This window comes from Pristis pectinata, chromosome 11 (assembly GCF_009764475.1).
Source record: "Pristis pectinata isolate sPriPec2 chromosome 11, sPriPec2.1.pri, whole genome shotgun sequence".
NCBI classification, from domain to species: Eukaryota; Metazoa; Chordata; class Chondrichthyes; order Rhinopristiformes; family Pristidae; genus Pristis; species Pristis pectinata.
Window position 1 is genome coordinate 1,006,063 of NC_067415.1, and position 15,202 is coordinate 1,021,264.

Sequence of the window (15,202 nt, forward strand, 5' to 3'; positions counted from 1 at the left end):
ACCACAGTTAAAGTTCAGCCCGTGGTCTCTTCCCTCATCCCTATTTATCCCTGGTGCCTCATGATGTCCCTCCCTCAGGGTAAATTGGTTTATTATTGTCATATGTACTGAGGAACAGTGAAAAACTTTGTTCTGCCTGCCGTCCATACAGATCATTTCATCACATCAGTGCATTGAGGTAGAGTAAAGGAAAACAATAACAGAATGCAGAATAAAGTGTCACACTTACAGAGAAAGTGCAATGCAGGCAGACAATAAGGTTCAAGACCATAGATTGAGGTCAAGAGTCCATCTTATTTGTACTAGGGGATTGTTCAATAGTCTTATAACAGCGGGATAGAAGCTGTCCAGTGTGACCCTCCCTCAGCACTGCCCCTTTTTTTTGTATAAAACATTTATTAGTTAAAAGCACTACAAAAGACTACAAATATCGAATGTACACATCTAATACAGAAAGGATCATCTAATCAACTACAGAACTTCAGAGATTATTGTAAACTGACATCGCGAGAGCACACATACGTCGCTACGCCTGCTACCGCAACACTCAATATTTCATATCGAAATCATATTGGTTTCGTTCATGACACACGCAATCTCTTGAGGAGCCCACTGAGCACGGAATGCAGCCAGGGTGCCCGCTGAGACCGCGTGCTGCCTCTCCAAAGACACCCGCGTGCGCACGTAAGCACAGAAGACGGGCAGGCAGGCAGACCGGCCAGGACCCTCAGCCACCCACCACCGCGTCCCGTGGATGGCCAACTTGGCCAGGCCCAGCGGAAGACCCACCAGGAGATCTCCCGCACGCTCAGCCCCGCGCCGCACCGGGTGGCCGTAAACCAACATCGTCAGGCTGAAGTGCAGCCAGAACTTAAGCAGCAGCCCCCTCAGATACGCAAAGAGGGGCTGCAGCCTCTCGCATTCTGCGTATGCGTGGTACACCATCTCCTCCCGGCTGCAGAAGTGACAGTCGGCTGGAGTGTTGGTGAACCGGCTTAAGAATCGGTTGCACAGTACCGCCCGGTGCAGCACCCGCCACCCCAGGTCCCCGACGTAAAGCGGGAGGACTCCCTCATATAGAGACCTCCATCGGGGACCCCCCTCTCTGCCCACCGGCAACACGGCCCGCCACGGCGTGTCCGGCTGGCAGACCAGGGCTAGGAAGTGAAAGGTGTGCAGGAGCAGCCCATATGATAAGCGCCTCACGGAACGGCACCGTCGGCATGTCCCCCAGGCAGCTCAGGTTGTGCTGGGCTGCCTCCCGAGACAGACGTTGGGCCCTGGGCCCGACCAGCAATTCTGGCAGTGCAGGGGCTAGCACGGCCGGGAACCCCCCGGCAGCCCCCGCGACGGGAGGGGGAGGGGCCACATGCTCGCCACACGACACCGCACCCCAGACCCGCATCAGATCTTGGTAGAACCCGGGCACTTCTCGCGGTATGGCGCGGTGGATGGTCTCCACCGGGAGACATGCCCCCTCCCGGAGGCAGCGGCCTCAGCGGAGGAAATAGGTGGCCAGCTCATGTCACCGTGGGGGGTGCTCGGTATACAGGTATCTCTGCAGCGCCCGGAGGCGGAGGGCCACCAGCTGGGTATGCACGCACACCAGCGATTGACCTCCCTCCACCAATGGCAGACTTAGGACCGCTGCAGAGACCCAGTGTCCTGGACGAGGTGGATGTTGTCCTGGATGGACCGGCCCGGGACTGTGTAGGACTGGTCGGGGTGGATCACCTGGGCTAGCGTGGAGCCCAGACGATTGGCCTTCGCCCGGGCAAATACCTTATACTCGAGTAGAGATACCGGGCGGCAGTTTCATAGATTACGGAGATCCCTCTTCTTAGGTAGCAGGACCACGACCACCCTGCACCAAGAGAGGGGCATCTCACCTGTCGCCAGGCTCTCCCCCAGCACCCTTGCGTAGTCCTCCCCCAGGATGTCCCAGAAAGCATGAAGGAACTCGAGCCTTGCCCCGTTGCAGCTGGTCCAGGGCGACGGTCAGCTCCTCCAGACTCAGGGGATCCTCCAGCCGCTCAACAACCTCAGGGCTGACTTGCGGCAGACCCTCCTACAGAGTCTCGCACGCCTCCTCACTGGACGGCTCAGGTGAGAACAGGGCCACGTAAAAGGTGCGAACCTCCCGGATGAACCATAGAACTATAGAACCATAGAACCATACAGCACAAAACAGGCCCTTCGGCCCACCATGTTGTGCCATCCATCAAACCACCCTCACACTATCTAACCCTTTCCTCCCACATATCCCTCTCTCACATTCCTCCATGTGTCTATCCAAAAAACTCTTGAACCTGTCCAATGTATCTGCCTCCACCACCACCCCAGGCAGTGCATTCCATGCACCAACCACTCTCTGGGTGAAAAACCTCCCCCTGACATCTCCCCTGAACCTCCCACCCATAACCTTAAAGCCATGTCCTCTCGTCTTGAGCATTGGTGCCCTGGGAAGGAGGCGCTGACTGTCTACTCTATCTATTCCTCTCAGTATTTTATATACCTCGATCATGTCTCCTCTCATTCTCCTCCTTTCCAGTGAATAAAGCACTAGCTTCTTAAGCGTCTCCTCATATTCCATACGCTCTAATCCAGGCAGCATCCTGGTGAATCTCCTCTGCACCTTCTCCAACGCCTCCACATCCTTCCTATAATGCGGTGACCAGAACTGAACACTCCCCGCGCCAAGCCGTCCAAAACAGGCAGAACGAGTCCCGGAATCGCCGGTCGTCCAGCAGCCGGTTGTTGAAGTGCCAGTACGCAGAGCCCGCCCTCAAGGGCACCAGACTGAGCGCCACCCACACCGGGCGGTGGTCCGAGCACGCCACCGGCCGCATGGAGGCCGCCGACACGCAGGAGACGTGCGCCTCGGACACGTATAGCCGATCGATCCGCGAACCCCCACCCCTCCCGCACCTCCGTGAGAAGGCGCAGGAGTCCGGGTGAAGGTTCCGCCAGACGTCGACTAGGGCAGAGGACTCAACCAGGTCCAGCAGTAGCCGCACGGACGCACGGCTACTGTGGGGCCCGGAGCGATCCCTCTCCTCGAGGGTGCAATTGAAATCGCCCCCGAGGATAACGCACTCGCCCCTTTCGAAGGAGCCTGCCAAAGCAGACACCTCCCGAAAGAAGCGCGCTTACGTCGGGCCGAGCTCGGGGGTGTACACGTTGACCAAGTGCAACGGCACGCCGTACATGCACACGGCCAGATGAAGCAGACGGCCCGGCACCAGCTCCCGAAACCCCAATATCTCCGGCTGAAAGGTCGGGGCCAACAAGATCGCCACCCCGCTCGGTTGAGTTGAGGTAGCTCATGTAGACCCCCCCGCGCCATTCCAGGAGCCAGGCGGACTTGTCTCCCGGAACGGTGCGGGTCTCCTGCAGGAAGCTCACCGTGTACCTCCCGTCCCGCAGGACCAAGAGGTGGTGGAACCTGCGGAGAGACCCCCTGCCGCCATTGATGTTCAGGTTGGCGACGGTGACCGTCATGACGGATACAGTGCAGTCCCCTCCCTGGTGCTACAGGCGGAAGGAGCAGAGCTCCCCACCGAGCACCCCTGAAACCTGCACTCCGCCTCCAGGAGCAGCTTCAGATCTCTGAACCGGCGCTTCTTTGGCCGGTCCAGGCCTGATCTCTTCGCCTGGTTGAGGATGCCCCGGAGGAACTGCACGACGGCCGGCAGATTCCCCCATCGGGCGGCGGCCAGTTTGGCCTTGTTCTGCTTCCTCCAGCTGTCCTCCAGGAACTCCCGGATCCCCTCCATGGTGACGGGCTGCGACAGGGCGCCGGGGATGATGTAGTCCTCCAGCTCGTCCTCGGAGGCACTCTCGCCCTCATTGCCGGTCCCCAGGCTCTCGTCGACCTCCGGGCAGGTGCCGCCACCGATCGATGCGCCCGCCCGAAGACGGGGAATGACCCCCTCAGACAATTCCGCCCCAGGGACGACCACCCCCCCAGGATCAGCGACGGGAGGAGACCCCGCCGCCCCCAGGTCCAGGGACCCACCCGGACCCTGGTCCCGAGGTGGGGCAGGACCGGACCCTCGTGCACCGACACCGCCCTCCCTGGCATGAGCCGCCCCCAGGGCGGGCGGCTCGCAGGCCCTTGCGGAGCTCAAACGGAGGACGCGAGTCGACGGGGCCACATCCGCAGACGCACCCCGCTCTGCCTCCACTCCGGCGGCACCGGGAGGGTCTCCACCCTCCCCACTCACAGGGGCACCTCCGCACGGCATAACCGAGCAGGAAGGCGACCCAGGGGCATTCCGCCTCCCCTCAGACACGGGGGCAGAACGCACCCTCTCGGGACTCCTGGCCTCGATGGCGGCCACAAGCTGAGAGACCACGACCCCGCCCACTGCCCGCCCCTCAGGAAACCCCGGATCCGTGGGCCCCTCATCGGGGCCGACCCCCTCCCCGGCAGGTGCGCACTCCAGGCACGCGGCCTCGACCGAGGGTGGGCCCTCACCCTCCGACGGTCCCCCCTGCACCGCAGGACCGCCCACCGACACGGGGGGCGCAACCCCGACAGAAACCAAGTCGGTCTCCTCAGCGACGCCCACCAGCTCCGGGGGGGGGTCACTGGCCGCGCACACGGCCTTCACCGGGAGCAGATCCCCCCTCTCGGGCGACCCCGCTCCCTCCGACCCCTCAGACAAGTGCTGGCGCCGCTTCATCCCGCTGGGGTGCGGAGGCACAGTGACCTCCATCTCGGAGGGAACCTCAGCCTCCGGCACCTCACCCTCGCCCTCGACCTCCCCCGGCACCCGTGAGCCCTCAGGGACCACAGGGACCCCCATATCCGGACCGGAGGAGGCCTCCGGCACCTGCCCCTCCAGGGGTGAGGCCTGGAGGTGCTTCTGCTTCCGCCGCGCTTTCCGACTCCGAACAGTCGCCCACCCTTCCCCACTGCCCGCACCCCGCTCACCCCCACCCCCCTCCCCCACCGGCACAGGAGGGGCAGCGGGGGGAGTGACCACGGCGGGAGCGTCAATGGCATCTGCCCGTGCCGCCGAGGCGGAGCCAGCAGCCTGGCAGCCGGGACAATGCCGACGGACATGCCCGAACACCTTGCACGCGTGGCACCACGGACAGCCGGTGGCCCAGAAAACCTGGTAATGCTGCCCCTCGTACGTGATCCGGAAACACCCCTCAGCGTCCCCTCCCCGCGCCAGCTGCATGAACAGCAAGCGCTTGAAGGAGTACACGTCCTCAAAGCCAGGTACAGCCGGCTTGAGTAGCATCGGGGTGATGCTCGACTGCACCTCGCCCAGAGACCGTAAGTGAGGGAGGAGGACCTCATCAGTGATATGGGGAAAAACGTCGGACAGGACGACCCGCTGCACGGGGGCCCCCACCGGCTCCACCAGCATAAAGACATCCCCCGACGTCAGCTCCCTGCCCAAGGCCAAGGACACCTCCTTCTCTGAGTGCAATACAAACACCAGACCCCCGTACATCCTTGTGACCGCGATGACGCCCACCCTGCCCCCCACCGCCTCAGACATGGCCCGCAGGCCACCCCCCAGTCCAATTGACGGAGGCACAGAGCAGCACACAGCATTGTTCAAAGTCAACAGTCTGAAGGGCGACGGCTTCCCAGTAGCCACGCCTCCAGGAGCAGTGACGGCCGCGTAGGACCGAGGCTGCGTCACGCCCGAGGCACAGGCAGCCATGATAAGTCCCTACGCAGTCAGAAATCCGAAAACAAAACAACACACACACTGCCTGCCCGATAAGCAGCAGCACAGTAATTAGGTCCACAGGAGCAGTTCAGAGCACAAAAAGGTGGGAGACGTCTCCAGATAAGCAGTCTGTGAGCCGAACTCCAGCGCCGTCCCTCCCGCAAGCAGCGAAGCGTCTGCCGGCAGCCCGGCCCGACGTTTCCCCGGCCGCACGAAAGTCCAGGAGTCGCCGAGAAACTCTTCACCCAGGCACTCTGGGCCGAGTTCTCCAGTGGGAGGAAGCCGGCCGATAACACAGACCAGATGAACTCCAGGTCCGGCTCCCTCAAAGTTCGAAACGAACCCTGGCAACTCGCCAGCGACTGCCGCTCCCACAGCACCTGGAGGTCAGCTCCATAAGCAGGGAAAAAGCACCTCTCTCGAAGAGAAGCTGCCTCAGCCCCCACTCCAGACGAAGGACACACACCCCCACAACTTCCAATGCACTCCGAAATCACACTTGCAGATCCTTCACCAAGAAATCAACAGTCCAACGGAGAGCACACTCAGTACCGCCCGTCCCACAGTGTGACCCTCCCTCAGTACAGAATTGGAATCACATTTATTATCACTGATTTACATGCGGTGAGGTGTGCTGTGTTGTGGCAGCGGGACAGCGCACGACATCAAAATGTTTAAATTATAAAAATAAATAAATAGTGCAAAAAAAACAGGAATAATGAGGTAGTGTTCACGGGTTCATGGACCGTTCAGAAATCTGATGGTGGAGGGGAAGAAGCTGTTCCTGAAATGGTGAGTGAGGGTCATCAGGCTCCTGTACCTGTTTGGGGACAGTGGGGGGAAGAGAAGTAGCTGGGTGGACAATACAGTCGGCATGGACGAGATGGGCTGAAGGGCCTGTCTCCGTGCTGTCTGACTCTGTAATGGCAGCAAAACAGTTTTTGTTGGTAAAGTCCACATTGCAAAGATGAGTTTTTCCATTTGCAGAGATTTCTCTGGACGGCTGGGTGTTGAGCAATGTCGGGAGTGTTTGCATTGCAACATGTCCAGGTTGACTGATCTGATGAGTCAGAGGCAGTGACCGAGGTTTTCCCGCTGTTGACGGGAACTGCCCCTCCCCCTCCGTCTCCACTGTGGGCGTTTCACCCTCTGTTGCAGTCAGTGGCTGTGGAGGTTAATGTTCTGTTCGACTTTCCTCACTAACCCCCAGCTCCCTGTTTGCTCTGCCCACAGGACTCTGGCATCAGATCCTTGGCATGCCTGATTTGGGAGCATTTCCCTTTGTGGCACCTGTGATATGTGAAGGGTCTGTAGCACAGAGAGGAGGGGGGAGGGAGCGGGGAGAGAACCAACCTGGGGCATAAATCCATTTAGCTCCATTCAGTTAATTGGCCCATTGGGCACGCACGGTAGTGTAGCGGTTAGCGTAACGCTATTACAGCGCCAGCGACCCGGGTTCAGTTCCCGCAGCTGTCTGTAAGGAGTTTGTACGCTCTCCCCGTGTCTGCATGTGTTTCTTCTGGGTGCTCTGGTTTCCTCCCAAAGATGTACAGGTAAGGAAGTTGTGGGCGTGCTATGTTGGTGCCGGAAGCGTGGCGACACCTGTGGGCTGCCCCCAGAACATTCTGCACAAAGATGCATTTCACTGTGTGTTTCGATGTACATGTGACTAATAAAGAAATCTTGTCTTATCTTATATGGGGCTAGTGGGAGGGTTTTAAATTGGAGCAGGGCTAATTATGAAGGCATAAGGCAGGAACTAGGAAGAGTAAACTGGGAAAACCTTTTTGCTGGCAAGTCCACATCGAACACATGGGAAGTGTTTAAGGATCAAATACATAGGGTACAGGATACGTATATCCCATTAGAAGGAAGGACATGAATGGGAAAATCAGGGAACCTTGGATGTCCAGAGAAGCGAAGAACTTAGTCAAGAAGAAAAAGGACAAGTACGTAGAGCTTCGGAAGTTAGGATCAGACAGAGCACGTGAGGACTATAGAGAAGCTAGAAATGAACTCAAGAAAGGAATTAGGAAAGCCAGGAGGGGCCATGAAAAGTCCTTAGCAAGTAGGATTAACAAGATTCCAAAGGCATTCTATACCTACGTCAGGAATAAGAGGATAATGAGGGAAAGGGTAGGACCACTTAAAGATAAAGAAGGGAATCTGTGTTTGGATGCAGAGGATGTGGGTGAGGTTCTGAATGAGTATTTCTCTTCAGTATTTACCCGGGAAAGGGACATGCAGGACGCAGAAATTGGAACTGAGGGTGGAAACATGTTCGGGCATTTAGACGTCAAGGAGGAGGTAGTGTTAGGTCTCCTAAACAGTATTAAGGTGGATAAGTCCCCAGGGCCCAATGGGATATACCCCAGGTTACTGAGGGAGGCGAGAGAAGAAATTGCTGGGGCCTTGAGCAGTATCTTTGTGTGCTCTTTGACTACGGGTGAGGTCCCGGAGGACTGGCGAGTGGCTGATGTTATTCCTCTATTTAAGAAAGGAACAAGGGAAAATCTGGGGAGCTATAGACCGGTGAGTCTCACATCAGTTGTAGGGAAATTGCTGGAGAAAATTCTTCGAGATAGGATATACGAGCACTAGAATCCAATGGGTTGATTAGCGAAAGCCAGCATGGCTTTGTGCGGGGCAAGTCGTGTCTTACTAACCTGGTTGGGTTTTTCGACAGGGTGACGAGAGAGATTGATGAAGGTAGAGCTGTGGATGTCATCTATATGGACTTCAATAAGGCACTTAACAAGGTCCCACATAATAGGTTAATCAAGAAAGTTCGGATGCATGGGGTCAGTGGAGAATTGGCTGCGTGGATCCAGAACTGGCTTGCCCACAGAAGACAGAGGGCGGTGGTTGAAAGGACTTATTCAGGCTGGAGGCCTGTGAGTAGTGGTGTTCCACAGGGATCTGTACTGGGACCTCTGCTGTTTGTGATGTACATGGATGACCTGGATGAGTATGTTGATGGGTGGGTTAGTAAGTTTGCTGACGATACTAAGATTGGTGGAGTTGTGAATAGTGTAGAAGACTGGCGATGGATACAGCGTGATATAGATCAGCTGCAGATGTGGGCAGAGAAATGGCCGATGGAGTTTAACCCGGATAACTGTGAGGTGTTGCACCTTGGTGGGACTAATGTCAAGAGGCAGTACACTCTAAAGGGCAAGACCCTTAACAGTGTTGAAGAGCAGAGAGACCTTGGGGTGCAAGTCCATGGCTCATTGAAAGTGGCTACACAGGTAGACAGGGTGGTTAAGAAGCCTTATGGAATGCTTGCTTTTGTCGCGGTTGCTACCGTGAAATAAAACAAGACGTTAGTCAAAGGATTGTCAAACAAGAACTGATTTATTTTCCCGCCTTGTGTGGGCCTTTTAAGGGAGACTGTTCCCGCCCAATGCAACTGGCAATGACGTAAGTCCTACGTCATCAAGTCTTTCCCGTGCACGGGTTCTCCCCGTCGCTCGGGAAAAACGAGGCCCGCCACCATCTTGGGCCTCGTCGCTCTGACACTGCGTGACCCGACTGCCGAGCCGGTTCACCTGACCGGATGGTGAGTTGCTACACAACCCCCCCCAGAACCGGCGATACAGTCCCCAAGGTCCGCGGGCTGTGCCTGCCGCCGCTTAGGGGGCCGGCCTCTGCATCGCGGCGTTGAAACCTCGACCGGTTGTTGCAGATCTAAATGGGCCGGTTTGAGGTGGTCCATCGTGAAAACCTGTTCCCGGCCTCCAACGTCCAAAATAAAGGTGGATCCATTATTCCTTATGACTCGGAACGGTCCCTCATATGGTCGTTGCAACGGCACCCGAGGTGTGCCCCTGCGAACGAAAACAAACTTACAGTCTCGTAGTTGTTTGGGCTGGCTGGATGGGGCTTGACCGTGCCGTGAGGTGGGAATCGGGGCCAAGTTGCCAAGCTTCTCGCGCAGTCTTTGTAGGACTGCTGGGGGTTGTTCCCCTTGGTCTCGAAGGGCAGGTATGAAATCCCCTGGGACAACTAGGGGTGCCCTGTACACAAGCTCAGCTGATGAAGCGTGGAGGTCTTCTTTGGGGGCAGTGCGTATGCCGAGCAGAACCCAAGGCAGCTCGTCAACCCAGTTAGGAACCTTGAGGCGGGCCGTCAAGGCTGATTTGAGATGGCAGTGAAAATGTTCCACCAACCCGTTTGATTGAGGATGGTAGGCCGTGGTGGTGTGCAGCTGCGTCCCTAGCAGGTTTGCTAATGCAGACCAGAGACTGGAAGTGAATTGGGTGCCTCTGTCTGAAGTGATGTGGGCCGGAACACCAAAATGTGAGACCCAAGTTGTGAGCAGTGCCCGGGTACAGGAATCAGTTGTGATGTCAGTCAGGGGGGTTGCCTCTGGCCACCTCGTGAACTGGTCCACGAGGGTAAGGAGGTACCGGGCTCCTCTTGAAACTGCCAGAGGGCCCACAAGGTCGACGTGTATGTGGTCGAACCTCCTACGGGTAGGCTCGAACTGCTGTGGCTGCTGCGTTGTCGTCCATTGCGCGGGTCCAAAATCTGTTTGGACCGTCGGGGTCACCAATGTAGCGGTTGCTACCATGAAATAAAACAAGACGCTAGTCGGAGGATTGTCAAACAAGAGCTGGTTTATTTTCCCGCCTTGCGTGGGCCTTTTAAGGGAGACTGTTCCTGCCCAATGCAACCGGCAATGACATAAGTACTACGTCATCAAGTCTTTCCCGCGCGCGGGTTCTCCCCGTCGCTCGGGAAAGATGAGGCCTGCCGCCATCTTGGGCCTCGTCGCTCTGACGCTGCGCGACCTGACTGCCGAGCCGGTTTGCCTGACCGGACGGTGAGTCGCTACACTTTCATTAATCGGGGTATTGAGTACAGGAGTCAAGAAGTTCTGATGCATCTCTACAGAACTCTGGTTAGGCCACATTTAGAGTATTGCGTGCAATTCTGGTCACCTCTCTATGGGAAGGATGTCGAGGCTTTAGAGAGGGTGCAGAGGAGGTTTACTAGGATGCTGCCTGGATTAGAGGGCATGTGCTATCAGGAGAGGCTGGACAAACTTGGGCTCTTTTCTCTGGAGCGGTGGAGGCTGAGGGGTGATCTTTTGGAGGTGTATAAAATGAGGGGCATAGATGGGATGGACAGGCAATATCTTTTTCCCATTATTGAGCGATCCTGTACCAGAGGCCGTGCACTTAAGGTGTGAGGGGTAGGTTCAGAACAGATATGAGGGGTACTTCTTTTTACTCAAGAGTGGTGGATGCCTGGAATGTGTTGCCTGATAGGGTGGTGGAGGCACATTCATTGGGGGCTTTTAAGAGGGGCTTGGATCAGAGCTGTCCTCACCTGCACCTGCAGCAGATGCAACTGTCTGTGGCAGCATTGGTAGGAGTGGCGGTGAGCAGAATCTTTGTGGAGGCCATCACAGAAACCAGACTCCAGCTCATTCAATTTGGTCCATGTGCTCGAGTTATAAGGACAGGGCAGGACTGTTTTCCCTGGTGTGAAGGAGGTTGAGGGGTGACCTTATAGAGGTTTAGAAAATCAGGAGGGGCACAGAGACGATGGATGGACACAGTCTTTTCCCCAGGGTTGGGAGCCTAAAACTAGAGGGCACAGGTTTAAGGTGAGAGGGGCCCTAACTTTCCTGACCAGCCTGTCACGTGGGACCTTGTAGACAACGTCTACCGCCCTGTCCTCTTCAAAAACTCAACCAAATTCATGAGACACCACTTCCTACACAAAGACATGATGACAATCCCTAATCAGACTTTGCCTGTTATTTTAGGAAGTAGGCAGCCCTTCAGGAAGGGGAAGTCAGGAGAACACACACCCGTCCTCATTGAGGGGTCAGTGGTGGAAAGGGTGAGCAGCTTCAAGTTCCTGGGCGTCAACATCTCGGAGGATCTATCCTGGGCCCAGCACACAGATGCAGCCATGAAGAAGGCATGCCAGCATCTCTACTTTCTTAGAAGTTTAAGGAGATTCAGCACGTCATCAAATACTCTGAAAAACTTCTAGTAGTTCAGTGGAAAACATTCTGACTGGTTGCATCATGGTCTGGTGTGGGAACCCCAACACACAGGAACACGAGTGGTGGACTCAGCCAGTTCCATCACGGGTACAGGTCCCCCACCATCGAGGACATTGAAAAGAGGTGATGCTTCAGGAAGGCGACATCCATCATTAGAGACCCCCACCATCCGGGCCGTGCCCTCTTCTCGATGCTGCCATCAGGCAGGAGGTACAGGAGCCTGAAGACCCCCACCTCACGGTTCAACAACAGCTTCTTCCCCACTGCCGTCAGGTTCTTGAACCCACCTGGAAAACCCCAACACTACCTCGGACTGGATTTCTTTTTTCTCTCTCAACTTGCATCAGTGTCACCATGGTTACTTTGTGCACATGTAATTTATGGTTGTCCTGTCCGGAACGTGCTGTGCTGCTGTTGCCAAAAGCTCATCTTCATGGCATTTATACCCTGGGTCTGACAACAAATAAACTTGAACCTGAACCTTTCCAAATGCAGGTAGATCCCATCTCTCAGAATCCCCTCCAGTAACATTCCCACCACTGAGGTCAGGCTCACCGACCTGTAGTTCCCTGGCTTGTCCTTGCAGCCCTTCTTAAACATTAGTCACCCTCCAGTCTTCCAGTACCTCACACGTGGCTGACAATGGCCTCTGTCAGGGCCCCTGCAATTTCTTCCCTTGCTCCCCACAGGGTCCTAGGATGCACTTGGTCAGGTCCCAGGGATTTATTCACATTAATGTTCCCTAAAACTGCCAGCACCTCGTCTGCTTCCAATACCTCTATTCATTTTCTCAGCCTTCATGACCTTCTCCATAGTAAATACAGACAAGAAATATTCCTCAAACTCCTCACCCATCTCCCAGGACCCCACACATAGATGACCACATTGTTCCTGAAGGGGACCTATTCTCTCCCTAGTTACCCTTTTGCTCTTAACATTCTTATAGAATCTCTTGGGATTCTCCTCTCCCTTATCTGCCAAAGGTACCTCATGTTTAAAAGACATTTGGACAGGTACGTGGAAGGAACAGGCTGTGACCAGTGGTGTCCCACAGGGAACGGTGCTGGGACCCTTGCTGTTTGCTCTGTACATTAACAATTTAGATATGAACATAGGAGAAATAATGTGTAAGTCTGCAGATGACACAAGAGATTGCTGACATTGACAGTGAGAGGGTGGTCTTAAACTACAGAATGACATTGATCAGCTGGTGAGGTAGAACACAGGACAGTACAGCACAGGAACAGGCCCTTCAGCCCACAATGCTGTGCCCAACTAATTAAGCGAATGACACCTAATCCCTTCTTCCTGCACAATGTCCATATCCCACCAGTCTCTGCGCATCCATGTGTCTAGGAGCCTTAAACCCCTCTGCCTCCACCCCTACCCCTGGCAGCACATTCCAGGCACCCACCACTCTCTGTGTAAACTGCCCTGCACATGGCTGTCTACTCTATCTGTGCCTCTCATAATCTTATGAACCTCTATCAGGTCTCCTCTCAGCCTCCGCTGCTCCAGAGAAAACCACCCAAGTTCGTCCAACGTCTCCACGTAGCTCACACCCTCTAACCCAGGCAGCATCCTGGTGAACCTCTTCTGCACCCACTCCAAGGCCTCTGCATCCTTCCTGTAATGGGGCGACCAGAACTGAAAGCAATACTCCAGATGTGGCCTAACCAGAGTTTTATAAGGCTGCAACATAACCTCCTGACTCTTGAACTCAGTGCCTCGACTAATAAGGACAAGCATGCTGCACCCCTTCTTTACTGCCCTATCAACCTGTGCAGCCACTTTCAGGAAGCTATGAACTTGGTCCCCAAGATCCCTCTGCTCATCAACACTGTTAAGGGTCCTGTCATTAACAGTGTGCTGTCTCTTTACATTTGATCTCCCAACGTGCAACACTTCACACTTGGCCGGGTTAAACTCCATCTGCCATTTCTCCGCCCATATCTGCACTGATCTGCTGCATCCTTTGGCGACCTTCTACACTGTCCACAACACCAGCAATCTTTGTGTCATCCGAGAACTTACTAACCCACCCATCCACATCATCTAGTACATATTTATATATAAAGAGCCGAACGCAGGCAAATGCTACGAGCTCAGAGAGCCCCTTGGTCGACAGGGAGGTGCTGTGCCAAGAACCAGCCAGGAACACTGGACACGTGGAAGGGGAGGGGAGCTGGGGAACTGAAGACGTGCACTCCAGGAGCAGCTCTGTCTCTGAGCAAATTGTTCCAGGGCAGCACGGGTATGAGGCTAACGGATCCCAGCTGCAAATATTCACTTCCTGACCAGCAAACAGGTTGTAAACCCGCTGGGTCTGATGGTGAGGCAGCAGTGACCAGCAGACAGGTTGTAAATCTGCCGGCTCTGATGGTGAGGCCACACTGGTGAGGCTGCAGTGACAAATTTGCACAAATATCAGTGAGGCCACAACAGCCTGTCCTGGTCCAACCACGGAGACGCCATGGCCAAGAAAGTTCACCAGCACCTCTACTTCGTCAGGAGGCTAAAGAAATATGGCATGGTAGTGTAGCAGTTAGCGTAATACTTTACAGTGCCAGTGACCCGAGTTCAATTCCGGCCGCTGTCTGTAAGGAGTTTGTACGTTCTCCCCGTGTCTGCGTGGGTTTCCTCCCACATTCCAAAGACGTACAGGTTAGGAAGTTGTGGGCACGCTATGTCGGCGCCGGACACATGGTGACACTTGCGGGCTGCCCCCAGAACACTACACAAAAGATGCATTTCACTGTGTATTTTGATGTACATGTGACTAATAAAGATATCTTATCTAATCTTATGTCCCATTTGACACTCAACAACTTTTATTGATGCACTGTACAAAGCATTCTATCCGGATGCATCCTGGCTTGGTACGGCAACTGCTCTGCCCAGAACCACAAGAAACTGCAGAGAGTTGTGGACATAGCTCAGCGCATCACGGACGCCAGCCTCCCCTCCATGGACTCTGTCTACACTTCTCGCTGCCTCGGTAAAGCAGCCAGTGTAATCAAAGACCCCACTCACCCCGGACATTCTCTCTTCTCCCCCCTCCCATCGGGCAGAAGATACAGAAGCCTGAAAGTGCGTACCACCAGGCTCAAGGACAGCTTCTGTCTTGCTGTTATAAGACTATTATGGCCTTGCACCTTATTGTCTGCCTGCACTGCACTTTCTCTGTAACTGTGACACTTTATTCTGCATTCTGTTATTGTTTTCCCTCGTACTACCTCAATGCGCTGACGTGATGAAATGATGTGTGTGGATGGCAGGCAGAACAAAGCTTCTCACTGTCCCTCAGTACATGTGACAATAATAAATCAACTCCAATTCCAAATTTTATTTTCGGTAAGCCAGCCTGGGGTATCGGGGCAGCTGCCGGACATCTGCACCACTGTATGCCTGATGCTCCTGGTCCCGAGCCACAGACGGGGTCAGACCTGCTGACGTCTGTCCCACCCAGGGAGAGCGGAGG